This window comes from Mirounga leonina, unplaced genomic scaffold, assembly GCF_011800145.1.
Source record: "Mirounga leonina isolate KUSES-001 unplaced genomic scaffold, KU_Mleo_1.0 Mir_176, whole genome shotgun sequence".
NCBI lineage: Eukaryota > Metazoa > Chordata > Mammalia > Carnivora > Phocidae > Mirounga > Mirounga leonina.
Genome location: NW_023270454.1, coordinates 31,849,299 through 31,862,947, shown reverse-complemented (window position 1 = coordinate 31,862,947; position 13,649 = coordinate 31,849,299). Strand labels below are relative to the sequence as shown.

The window sequence follows — 13,649 nt, the reverse complement described above, 5'->3', positions numbered from 1 at the left end:
ATTATAGAATTCTATTTTCCAGATGAAATCTTACCTTGAACTTTAGTATGTAAGAGAGATAGAGCTGTCCTGGTTATACTGGGGGTGGGGGGCCAGGGCGCTGCACATTTGGCTTCTTCCTTGGCCCCCCACTAGAACTCCCTCCAACCCCTGTACCTCCACTGAACCATGGAGCTCCTCAGTGTGAAAAGTACTGACTAATATACAGGTTATTACTGAAGCCTGGATGATGAATCAAGATGCCAGTATCACAGAGCTGCTCCTGGCTCTCCTGGCTCCATGCTCTATGACACCTCGCAACCCAGCACCATTTGGACAACACACCCCATTTTTCCTCAATAAGAAGCAAATGTTTAAGCTATTGTGACCAAGCATGTAAAGCCATGGATAGAAATAATCTACTTAGAGCCAGCATAGCCCGCTAGGGCTTTCTCCTTTTCCTATAGATTCAGTATCTTGGGTTCTGAAAACAAAAATATTCTGTAACAGGAGATTTGGTTTGGTTCACATGTCTGTGCTTATAATAGGGGAACTTGGATAGTCAGTCTTGCTCTTCATGCCCCTTTCCTGCCTGCCTTCACCTGCCTGGCTTTGTGGAATGGTGGGTAAGCAGCATGGGGACATGCTCCAGCCACCAAGGACATGAAGCCTGCCCACCACACCCAGAGCCCTCAGCAGGAGCCTGGCCCACAGTTATCTTGTGTCTCAGAGAGTCAGCTTAGCTGACAAGGTGTACATGTGTGTAAGTAGCATGATTTTTCCCTCTAATTAAAAAATAACAGTTTATAAGGAACATTTATAAAATACAATAAGCATAAAGAGTCAAGGTACCACTAAGGGAAGCATTTTAAGGTATATATCCTTAGGCTTTTTTTCTTCCTTTCCTCCCTTCCTATATCCTCTCTTCTTTTCTATTTCACCAAAATAGGATTGCACTGTAACTCCCTTTATTACCTCCCGTATTGTGAACATCTATTTGTGATACATAATAATATATAATTGTTAATGGTTAAGAAATATTCCTTTGTGCCATAACTCATTTTTTTTGAAAGGTTGAACAGTTTATTATTTACATGTATAAAGAATGTGAAAATAGAAAGTAGGATGAGGCACAGTCAGGAAGATGATTCCAGCTCAGTCGGTGATGATGAGCTCGTCTACCCCACATTCTTCATAGCTCCTGTCTGGCAGGTAGCAGCGAATGATGATGGGGATCTTTCGGGCCTTGAGCTCTTTCATGGCAACGAGCAAGGGATCTGTCTCCCCCTCCAGCTCCACCATCACGGGGGCACACATTGCAATTTGGAGGGCACGGGTGCCAAGTACATGGGCTTGCTCATACTTGGTCATATATGGTGTGGTGATTCGCTTCTGGTTGGCTTGTGGATCCTCTCCAGAGGGGAGGATCTCAAGTTCTCCTGGCCCTCCTCCTCAGCATTCTCCAAGTCACCTAGCCCTTCATCCTCCTCCACTTCATCAAAGTCGTCACCATCAAAATGGTCCTTTGTCTGACATGACGCCTGCACCGACGCCACGTGGCTCTGAGCCTGAGACCTGCATGGACACCTGCAAACAGCGTGCCTGTGCCCATTTGACTAAATTTCTACTTTTTAACATGTTTTCTTCTTTCATAAAGAGCATATCTATTACTTTTTTCATTCATAAATCCTTGTATATTTCTCTAGAATGAATTTCTAGAGGTGGAGTTGATGGTTATACAAAGTGAAAATTTTAATAGTATCATCAAATTGCCTTCCAAAAGATTTCCCCAATTTTGTTCCAAAAACCACTGTAACAAGCGCACAATTCCCCAGACCTTCATCAACTGGCCAATTTAGGTTAGACATATAGTGCCAAGGACACTCGGGCTGGCCAAGGAGAAATATCAGCACGATGAAGCTGAGTGCAGCATATCCAGGGAATCAGATACTGCATTCAAATGGCATTTTAATTTTACTGAGCATTTCTTCAGATGTGCTATGTGTCAGTTTTCAAAAATTAACATAGCAAAAAAAATTCAAAGGAAGAGTGCTTGTTTGTTTTTGTCTATCCCCTGAAAGAATGTAAGGCAGGGCATGGACAGACCACAACCTAATTTGGCCCTGCATCCCTGGGAAAGGTTTGTTGATGCTGCAGAGCCTCTGTATCATCAGTGTGAAGTGCAGCATTCACTGTCCAGTGCAGAGGGTGCAGAAGATGGGGGTAGGGGGCAGAAGTGCAGCCCTTCTCTTCTTTTCTTCCAGAGGGCTGGGAAGTAAGGGGAGCAGAGGTTGGACTGCCTGCTGGCCTGCTGGCCTCCTCTTGTCCCTACTTGGTGGCCTGAGCTAAGGTTGGTGGACAGTAAGATGAGGGCAGCAGACTTCCTGTGTCCCTGCCTCTCCATCCTCAAAAGTTGTCCATCAAGGAATTGGAAAAAAGAAAGCCACATGGCACCATCCTACCCATCCCTGCCTTTCACAGCTCTGTCTTTACTGTCTCTCCTAGTCTTCTCTCAGCCTCTCCTCCCAACCTCGTGTGTGAGGGTTAAGTGAAGCAAAGAATGTGCGGTTTGTGGAGAAGGAGCTGAATCAGGTGTGCAATGGGGAGGTGGTCTGAGTGTGCCAAAGACCAAATGAGATTAGACTTGAGGATTCCAGGCCCCCTGATCTCAGCAGATCCCTTTGGACATCTCTGTTTGGGCAGGGCCCCAAAGAGAAGACAAGGTCTGAGTCGGGACTTAGAGAATGTTCCTCGGTCTCCTGAGCCCTAGATTTTCTATCCTCCAGCCACCTCCTGCCTTTACTTCCCTCTTCTGCAGACTTGATGGTTGCCCATGAGCTCGACCCCTCTCCACCATGACCCTCTCTTCTCTGACTCACCGTCCCTCAGACTCGCCAGCCTGGCCTTGGTCATGCCTGTTTTGTCCATATGCCCAGGTTGCCGACAGCAGCTGGAGCAAGCCACATAGCCCTGCACAGAGATGGGTGTCACTTCATGTAGGCGGCCTCGGATCACAGCTGGGCCCTTAGCACTCCCCAGCAGCCTTCTGTTGGCTATTATTTTCCACTCTCTACAGAAGGATTTCTAAACTTTCTCCACTGTCCTTAAACATTTGCCACTGATTGCACCACCCCACTGCCCAACTGACACACACTTCTGTAGTGAATGGCAACCAATCCCTTTTCCAACATTTCTCAAAGAGCTAAAGAGAGTCATCAAATAGGAAATCCATTATTTTGATGAATTTACCTAAAATGAAGTGGGGGAGAGAATGTGACAAAGACAAGAGGAAAACATACCAAAGGAGAGAGAGGTCCCCTCGGAGAGGAAGAAAGCCAAGTGTAAATCCTCTAGCTCCTCAGGCTTCCATTTTATCCCATCCTTACTTCAGGTCTTGCTTGTCTGTTACAGGGCAAGAGCTCCCAAGTAGACAGTGCAGAGTCCCCTTTCCCCATCACCGGGCAGTGACAAGATTCCACCTGGGTCCCCACAGGATTTATCTTTGTTATTTCTTAGCTGATCCATTTTAGACTCATGATGACTGTGGTCAGACTGAGTTTTCCACCGAGATTTAATTAAAATTTTTTTCTGGGCTGTGTTCCTTGGGGGCATGCTTAGATTCATGCTCACTGGATAAGTTTTTGGGGGGTTTTCAGCTCTACCAACATCTCTCAACTTTGGACATAGCACATAGCCACAGAAATGTGTAGGGAAAATCCAGTGCATGGTAAAGAGCCAGCATTTGACTCCTTAAACAGAAAGTCTTTATATGTAAAGGGACTTGCAGAGCAGAGGCCTTTTTCCTGCTCCTCAGGGGATGACCAGTTGCAAGAGTCAGCATTGGTGGAAGGCCCATCTTAACCTTCCTGAAAGGGGTAGTGGACCAGGCTAATGGGTATCGGCTGTGAGTTTGAGAGGTGCACATGCATTCACTTAAAGCAAGGTGGGACCCTGCCAATTTGTTCGGATTTACTGCCAGTTGGCAGTGAGACTGAATCCTCCCTGAGGAAAGCCAAAGAGAGTGGAAGGGCTGGCCTGGGGTTCTGGCCCGATGAGTGAGCAGTAGCTTTCATGTATGGAGTGTCTGAGCAAAAATGGGCCAGGACAGGCCTGGCCCCTCACAATTCACTCACTGATTTTCTGCCAGGGACTATAATTTTTTCCAAGGGAAAACTTTGCATTTGTTGTTGGTGTTTTTAAGGTGCGTGTGTGCGTGTTTGTTCCTGGCGCTAAGAGTACGTGTTCATCAAAAGGAACTGGCAAAAGCATTCTCCTTTTCTCACTTTGCGTGCTTGACTCTGTGACCTTGTGTTCTCCTGAAGCGCCTGCCACACGATCTCTTCAGTCTCCTTACTGTATGATTTCCCCTGAATGATTCCCATGGGCATTTTTATGTCAACAGCCTGGAATGTTTCTCTCCTTCCTGGGAAAAGCTCTTTTGGTCTTAGTGAACTCAGAGATGGAAGAATTTGTAAGAATCAGGGAACCTGCCTCAAATCACCTCCTATTATAACTTCCCACAAGGACTGGAGAGAAGGTTAGAACATTTCCCTCCAGGGGGTGCCTGGGTGGCTCAGTCAGTTAAGCATCTGACTCTTGATTTTGGCTCAGGTCATAATCTCAGGGCTGTCAGATCAAGCCCTGCCTTGAGCCCTGCGTCAGGCTCCATAGCAAGGAGTCTGCTTGACATTCTCTCTCCCTCTCCCTCGGGCCCTCCCTCCCCATGCGCTTTCTCTCTAAAATAAAGAATAAATAAATCTTTAAAAGAAAAAAAAAAGAACATCTCTCTCTCCCTTCAGTGTCCAAGGAGGGAGAGAGGCAGGTTACCTTTTCCTGCCGAAGCCACGTGGAGCCAGACAGAGCCGTAAGCACACCTGCTATAGTAGAGGGTCAAGTAAAAACATTACTGCTAAAAACTACCTTGGCACCTCCTACTTGTCTGCATTGCAAATATATCACTTGTCCTCATAAGCATCTGGCAAAGTAGGATTATCAGTCCTGCTCAGACAAGTCGGTCACTTTCCCAAAGCTACACATTTTAACGCGTGGCAGAGAGTATGGCAGTGAGTCTTGTTTTGAGATGAGTGGTATTATAAGGTTGTACCTGGCCACATGGGAGACAAATAGCCCCATGGAAACCCTGAAATATCCAGATCTAGCCAGTCCTTAAGTCTGATTTTGTCCAAAACAGAAGAGTTCTTGATCTGATCTGAGGTGGTGCCAGAAAGCTCTAACACTACATGTGTGAAGTTCCATCATTACAGTCATTCTTTCAGGTTTTCTTCCATTACAGTTAAAATATCTTTGGGTATCTAATCCTTTGGGCAGTCACTTATATCTCAATATAAATTAATTTATTGCATTTTATTCTATGTAAAAGCTAATTAAGGGCTGATTTTCTTTCCTTCATGCATTTATTCTTTTAATCAATATTAGCCAAGGACAAGATGCCTTGTAGGTTGAAAGAGGAATAAGACCTATACTCTGTCCTAAATGAGCTTCCAGTTTAGAAGGAACCTAATTCATCATAAGATAGCATACAGTAAGTTCTGTAAGAATAACACAAATAGATTTTAAAAATTGATTGAGAGCAGGAACAGGGAACAAACATCTGGGTAGTTTAGGAGCACACATCAGAGAGGTAACACGTGGGATGGGTGTTTTTGAAGGATGGGAAGGACTACAAATGGAACTGATGTTGCTATAGAGGCAACAAGGTGGAGAGATAAAAGAGGAAAGTATTCACAGCGGAGGGAAAGCCATGAGCAAAGATGAGGGGGGTAGGAAACTGCCACATTTACTGGAGGAATTCAAATTGTTCAATTTGACTTAAAGATAGGGTGTGTGTGAAGGAGTAATAGGAGGTGAGGATTAAAAAGGTACAGCTGACCCTTGAACAACATGGGTTTGAACTGCATGGATCAACTTATACACAGATTTTTTTTCAGGAAATATAACAGAAAAATTTTTTGGAGATTTGCAACAATTTGAAAAAACTCACAGACAAACCATGTAGCCTTTCTTAGAAATACAAAAAAAAAAAAAAAAATTAAGAAAAAGTTAGGTATGTCATGAATGCCTAAAATATATATAGAAACTAGTCTATTTTATTATTACTACCATAAAATATACACAAATCTATTATAAAAGGTTTAAATTTATCAAAACTATGCTCACAAATACAGGTCATACATGGCATCCTTTGCAGTGGAGAGAAATGTAAACATAAAGATGCAGTATTGAATCATAACTGCCTAAGACTGTAGTACATTAACTGTAGTACATACTGTACTAATGTAATAATTTCGTAGCCACCTCCTGTTGCTATTGCAGTGAGCCCATGTGTTCTATCTGTTTAAAATGCCGTGACACTTGCTAATCATCTGCATGTGAGTAGCTTATCTCTCCAGTAAATTGCATACCGCAGTAACACGTGATCTCCAACAGTTCTCATGTATTTTTCATCAGTTTAAGTGCAATACTGTAAACAATGAATAACACCATGGGACCTATACAAAGTGCTACTAGTGATCAGGAAGTGCTCTCAAGAAGCAAAGATAAATCATGACATTGCAAGAAAAAGTTGAATTGTTTGATAGGTACCATGGATTGAGGTCTGCAGCTGCAGTTGCCCGCCATATCAAGGTATATGAATCTGGGGGCACCTGGGTGGCCAGTCGGTAAGCGTTTGCCTTTGGCTCAGGTCATGACCCTGGAGTCCCAGGATTGAGTCCCACTTCAGGCTCCCTGCTCAGCCTGGAGTCTGCTTCTCCCTCTGACCCTCCCCCCTCTCATGCTCTCTCTCTCTCTCTCTGTCTCTAATAAATAAATAAAATCTTTTTTTTTTAAAGATTAATTTATTTATTTATTTGAGAGAGAGAGAATGAGAGAGAGCAAGCACATGAGAGGGGGGAGGGTCAGAGGGAGAAGCAGACTCCCTGCCGAGCAGGGAGCCCGATGCGGGACTCGATCCAGGGACTCCAGGATCATGACCTGAGCCGAAGGCAGTCGCTTAACCAACTGAGCCACCCAGGCGCCCTAAATAAATAAAATCTTAAAAAAAAAAGAATAAATGAATCCAGCACAAGGTCCATTACAAAAAAAGGAAACTTCATGAAGTCATCACTGCAACTTGCAGCTATGCCATCAGGAATGAAAACCTTGCACTTTTTGTGAAATACCTTTTTATTTCATGATGAAAATGCAGTTTTGGGCACCTGGGTGGTGCAGGTAGTTAAGTGTTCCACTCTTGGTTTCAGCTTAGGTCGTGATCTCAGGGTCATGAGATTGAGCCCTGTGTGAGGCTCCTTGCTCAGCACCAAGTCTGCTTGAGATTCTCTCTCCCTCTCCCTCTGCCCCTCCTGCTCATGCTTTATCTCTCTCTAAAATAAATAAATAAATATTTTTTCTTTTTAAAGATTTTATTTATTTATTTGACAGAGAGAGACACGGCAAGAGAGGGAACACAAGCAGGGGGAGTGGAAGAGGGAGAAGCAGACTTCCCGTGGAGCAGGGAGCCCGATACGGGGCTCAATCCCAGGACCCTGGGACCGTGACCTGAGCCGAAGGCAGATGCTTAATGACTGAGCCACCCAGGCGCCCCTAAATCTTAAAAAAAAAAAAGAAAATGTAGCTTTTATGTGAGTGCAGGATTACTCTAAGAAAGGTATACCTATATACTCTAGTATGTTTTTAAAAAGCAAAGTCATTACATGACAACTTAAAGCAAAAAGAAGATGAAGGATCTAATGTCAGTTAAGGATGATTTGGTAACTAGAAAGGGCTTAAAAAATGTCAAGAGAACAGGGACAGCAGGTTCTGGTGACCAAGAGGTGGGAGATGAGCTCCCAGGGCCCTTGAGAAAAACAATAAGGAGAAAGGATATCCGCCTGAATAGGTTTTTAATGCAGACAAAAGTATCTTATTCTGGAAAAAAAAATGCCACAAAGGTCATTTTTTTTTTGGTAAGGAAGAGAAGAGAACATCAGGATTTAAGGCAGGAAGGGATAGGCTAACTCTACTGTTTTGTGCAAATGCAGTCAGGTTTGTGATCAGAACTGCCCTTATCTATAACCTTGAAGGAGAAAGATAAAGATAAACATTAGCTGCCAGTCTTTTGGTTGTACAATGAGAAGTCCTGGACAATAAGAACCCTTTTTCTAGGGGCGCCTGTGTGGCTCAGTTGGTTAAGCGACTGCCTTGGGCTCAGGTCGTGATCCTGGAGTCCCGGGATGGAGTCCCACATCGGGCTCCCTGCTCAGCGGGGGGTCTGCTTCTCCCTCTGACCCTCTTCCCTCTCGTGCTCTCTGTCTCTCATTCTCTCTCTCTCAAATAAATAAATAAAATCTTTAAAAAAAAAAAGAACGCTTTTTCTGGATTGGTTCCATTGATGATTTGTCCCTGAAGTCAGGAAGTGCCTTGCCAGTAGGGGACTGCCTTTTAAAATTCTTTTGATATTGAACAATGCCCAAGAGTTCAGCGCCAAAGGTGTTGAAGTGGTCTACTTATCCTCAAACACAATGTCTCTAATTCAGCCTTGAGATTAGGGGGTCCTAAGGACTTTTAAGGCTCATTGCACATGGTACTCAATGGAAAGGATATTCCACGCTATGGAAGAGAACCCTGATAGAGAGAACATCATGAAAGTCTGGAAGGACTATACTATTGAAGATACCATCATTCTTATAGAAAAAAGCTGTGAAAGCCATCAAGCCCAAAACAATAAATTCCTGCTGGAGAAAACTGTGTCCAGATGTTGTGCATGACTTCACAGGATTTACAACAGAGCCAATCAAGGAAATCATGAAAGAGATTGTGGATATGGCAAAAAAAAAAAAAAAAAAAAAAAGGTGGGGACTGAAGGGTTTCAAGATATGGATCCTGTAGAAATTCAAGAGCTAATAGACACCACACCAGAGGATTTAACAGAAGATGACTTGATGGAGATGAGTGCTTCTGAACTAGAGCCAGACCATGAGGAGGAAGACCTAGAAGCAGAAGCAGCAGTGCCAGAAAACAAATTGACATTAGACAATCTGGCAGAAAGGTTCTGATTATTCCAGACTGTAATTGACTTCTTCTAGGACATGGACCCTTTTTGATATGGGCACTGAAACTAAAGCAAACAGTGGAAGAAGGACTGGTACAGTATAAACATTTTTAGAGAAATGAAAAAGCAAAAAAGTCAGACAGAAATTATGATGTGTTTGCCTCTCCTGCCTCCCCTTCCATCTCCTCCACCTCCTCCCCCTCTGCCACCCCTGAGACAGCAAGACCAACCCTCCTCTTCCTCCTCGTCACCCTACTCAACGTGAGGACAACGAGATGAAGACCTTTATGATGATCCATTTTCACTTAATGAATAGTAAGTAATCATCATGCCATACAGTTAATAAACTTATCTGTTGTGTATGTGTGTGAGCATCTTCATGTAAAAATCTAGTAGCTGTATGGCAAGAGCTGTATGAGACATTTTTGTGTCATTATCATCATCATTGCCTAAGTATTCATCCTATAGAACATGTGCGTGCAAGACTTGTATGGAAGTGGGCAGTCTATCTTTACATAGGCATGAGGTGAGTGCTATTTAATATAAAATTAATAATGTGTTAGTTTTATTATTGTTATAATTTTGGTTGCAAAGAATTACATTACTGCACAGTACTTCTCTCTCACTCTTGTAACTGGAGAAACTGTCTATCAGCCTATTGTCACAGGTGTCTATTTAAAAATATACATAACAATGTTTCTAATACTGTATTATAAATATGACTGTAATACTGTATGCCATAAAAATTTTAGAATGACTTCTCAATTAGTGTATAGCCTAGGTTACCGTGAAGCAATCGTACTGATTACACTGGGCTGCCATAAAGCAATCATATTGCTGCCTGCTTCATTATCAATGCATGAATCATTATACCTGTAAGTAAATATGAATTTCTTTTTCAATTGTCTTTTCATTTTTGATGTCTAAGTGTAAGTAGTATGTATAACATATACAGTGTTTTGTATCATGTAAGACAATATTGATCTGGGTACTAACAGATAATTTGTCTTGTAAACAGATGATGTATTGATAGAGTATTGTAAATCTATTTTCTCTTCCTTAGGAGATATATATATATATATATATATATTTTTTTTTTTTTTGTGAGAGAGGAGGAGAGGGAGTGGGGAGCAGGGGCAGAGGGAAAGGGACAGAGAGAATCTTAAGCAAGTTCTACGCCTAGGGTGGAGCCAGGGCTTGATCTCAGGACCCTGAAATCATGACCTGAGCTGAAATCAAGAGTCAGAAGCTTACTGACTAAGCCACCCAGGTGCCCCTCCCTAGGATGTTCTTAATAACATTTCTTTTCTCTAGCTTACTTTATGGTAAGAATACATACACAATAATAACAATTATATATACAATATATATATTAATCAGCTGTTTATGTTATCACTAAAGCTTCCAGTCAACAGTAGGGTATATGTAGTTAAGTTTTTGGGAGTCAAAAATTACACATGGATTTTTGACTGTATGCAGGGTTGGCTTAAGGGTCAACTGTATTTTGAGGCCGATTTTTAGAAGAACTTCAGTGCCAGGCCAAGTAGTATGGTATCTTACCTGACAGGCAGTGGGGAGACTTTGAAAGTTTGTGGACAAGAGAGAGCCAGGACTCAAAGTATGCTCAAGGAAGATTGATCTGATGGGAACTATGGATTGGAGGTTCCTGGGAGTTATTTCTTGAAGTAATCAAAGCCTGAGCCAGGGTGCTAGTGGTAGGAACTGAAAAGAGTGAACAGATGCATGAGATGGGCTTTGGCTACAGAGCAGATTGGTATGTGAGGGAGAGGGCAATGTTAAAGATGGCTGAAGCATCAAATCTGGGTAAGTGGGAGAGCATGGAAGAGAAAGATGAAGCCCAGGAGAAAGAACTGGCTGAAGATAGGAATCTGAAGTGTGCCATTTAGACACATTGGCTAGAGGTAGCAGCTGGCTCTCTAGGCCCAGCAGATTCTCATGGGTGGGGAGACTGTTGAGTAGGTCTGACAGGGCACTGGGTGGGAGCATAAAGGAGAAAAAGCATGGCCATGCAACGTGGAAGGGCTCAGAATTTGACTTCATTCCAAAATATTTTCCTTCTTTGATGGGCCCTATTCTAGGTGCTGGAATTCAGGATGAACAAGGACAGGTCACTGGTTTCATGGAGCTTTTCCTTTTTATAGGGCAATTAATTGGGCCAAATTCTTAGAGCCCTAAACCATAGCTTTCCTTCACTAGTGATCCTTTTCAATGGGGAATAATTCACCATCTGTTCCATCTCAATCTGAAGGACTTCCAGCTCCTCGAGCAATTCTGGACTCCACCCATCCCCCTGCAGAAGTAACTACTAGTCTCACTTCTGTCACTGTAGATTTGTTGTTTGTTTTTGAAATTTAATATACAAACAATCACACGTTTTGGGGGCTTAGTTTGCTCAATACTGTGTTGTTGAATAGAGTAGTAGTTTCTTTTTTTTAAATTATTATTCCTGGGTATTTCACTGCACAAACACCCCACATTCTATGTATCCTTTCTACTACCGGTAGACATTTGGGTTTTCAGTTTGGGGCAATTAAGAACGGATCTGTTATGAACACTTGCATCCATGATATTTGAAGGACAAATGCACTCATTTTTCTTTGGGGTTTACCTAGGAGTGGAATCACTGGGCAGGTAACTATTAAGCATCTGCTCTGTATCAGGGTCTGTGCTGGGTGCTTGATATTAAACGTGAGCAGAACAAACATGGTCCCTGCTCTCATTGATTTTACCAACCAGTGGAATTTAACATAAATAGTCAGACTGAATGACAGAGGAAATAAGTACTCTGGAAAAAAGTAAGATGTAAGATACACTTCAAACTTTGCCAGCACCCAGAGGGCAGCATGTAATCTCTAGGGAGAACCACAGGGCCTGAGCATTACCACGCTCCCTAGAGGCAAATGACTGGTGACCCACTGCTCTCAGGGCTGGACCAGAGGTGGGTTTTGAGTGGGGCTTGGGTGGAAGGAAGTGAGGAGTTCAGCTTGGCGGGCTGAGGGCCCTGCAGGCCCAGTCCTCAGGCCTGGGGTACACTTCTGGCCTTGATCTCTGGTTCTGGAGGTGGTTGGGATAATTGAGAGCTTATGCCCCACTCCCCAAAGACTGGTTTTAGCACATATGCAACCTGCATTTTAATCTTATTCCTTCTGACTGGAAGCATTTGGAAATGGTCCTTGCCCCTGGTTTTAAAAGGTGGCATTATTTTATGAACATTTAGACATTGATTAATAAAATTCCGAACCCATTAACTAATGGGGGAAATGCCAAACTTTTTTGTGTATCCAAGAAAGTAAATGCAATAAAAACTATCCCAAAAGGTAAGTTAAATTATATATAGCCTTTGCGTTTTTTTTTTTTTCCTCCTGATGGTCCCACCAGATGTTTTAAAATGCAGGACACAGGCCTTTTTTCAGTTTTCTCCAGGGAAAGAAAAGAAAAAACTTGGCTCGGATCTACTAACTTTCAGGAGGGAAAAAAAAAAAAAAAAAAAAAAAAAAGAGGTAGGGCGGTAGGAAGTCTGCTGGGAATCCCCAGGGCGCTGGTTCATAAATGTGGCGGCAAGGGGGCAAGATCGTTGTTTCTTTTTTTTACCCACTTTGTCTGACTTAGCCCCGCCTACCATTCCCAGAAGCCCGTGAGGAGTTCCGCTCTGAAGCTTTCGATCTCCCATCAGCGCGCGAGGCCCCGCGGCGGCGGCGGCGGCGGCGGCGGCCATCTTGCTTCTTCCTCGTGGAGCCGCGCGCGGCGGCGGCCATCTTGCTTCTTCCTCGTGGAGCCGCGCGCGCGGCGGCTTCCAGGCAGGGCCTCGGTTCCGGGGTCCCCGTGGGGGCGCCCAGCCAGTGCCGGACCCTGGTCACGGAAGTGTGGTGTCATCAGCACCCCTCCCCAGCCGCTTTCTCAGGCTCTAGGTTCCTTTTGTAGACGGAGATCTTAATTTTTCGGCCCTCCCTCAACCCCCATCCAGGTTTTCTGGGTCTGAAGGGAAAGAACACAGCTAACAACAAAACCAAAAAACCCCGAGGGCTAACTGGAATCCTTCTGGGCCCCGCGGTCTCATCCAGCTCCTGCGGTGGTGGCGCCATCACTGCCACGAAGTGGAAGCTGGGCTCGAGGAGAACCACCTGCCCGGAGGGACGTGCCAGGGGAGTGTGGCGGGATCCCTCGGGGCTGGCGGGGCCGGCGGGGCCGGCGGGGCTGGCGGTGTGGGAACAGCCTCTCCCCAGCAGGGGCACGCGGACCGACGTTTGTTCCTCCGTGTGACCTTTCCTTTGTGACTGTCCATCTGGGAAGCGTAAATAATCATACGCGCGCATCAGTACCAACAGCGGGGCATGGACCTGGAGATGGCTGGCAGGATGATCTGGCTTCATGCAGTCAGCTGATGTGCCACTGCCATCTGTTTGTTTGTTTGTTTGAAGTAGGGAAGGAAGTTTTATCAAGTAACACCCTCCCTCTCCCCAGCTAGGAAGCACCCAGGATTCTAACAGGGAGTCCTGGGTAGGGACAGGGGAACAGGCAGAGAAGAGGAGATGAAGACAACCAGAAGAGGCTGGGGTGAGACAGGGCAGTGAGGAAGAAGAAAACAAAACAACAAAAAAAA

The 13,649-nt window shown here is 44.2% G+C and overlaps 1 pseudogene; it reads right to left on the bottom strand.

Moving 5' to 3' along the window:
* Nucleotides 1–1,039: 1,039 nt before the first annotated feature.
* LOC118022537 lies at nt 1,040–12,764 on the bottom strand (annotated as a pseudogene).
* Between the last annotated feature and the right edge of the window lie 885 nt (nt 12,765–13,649).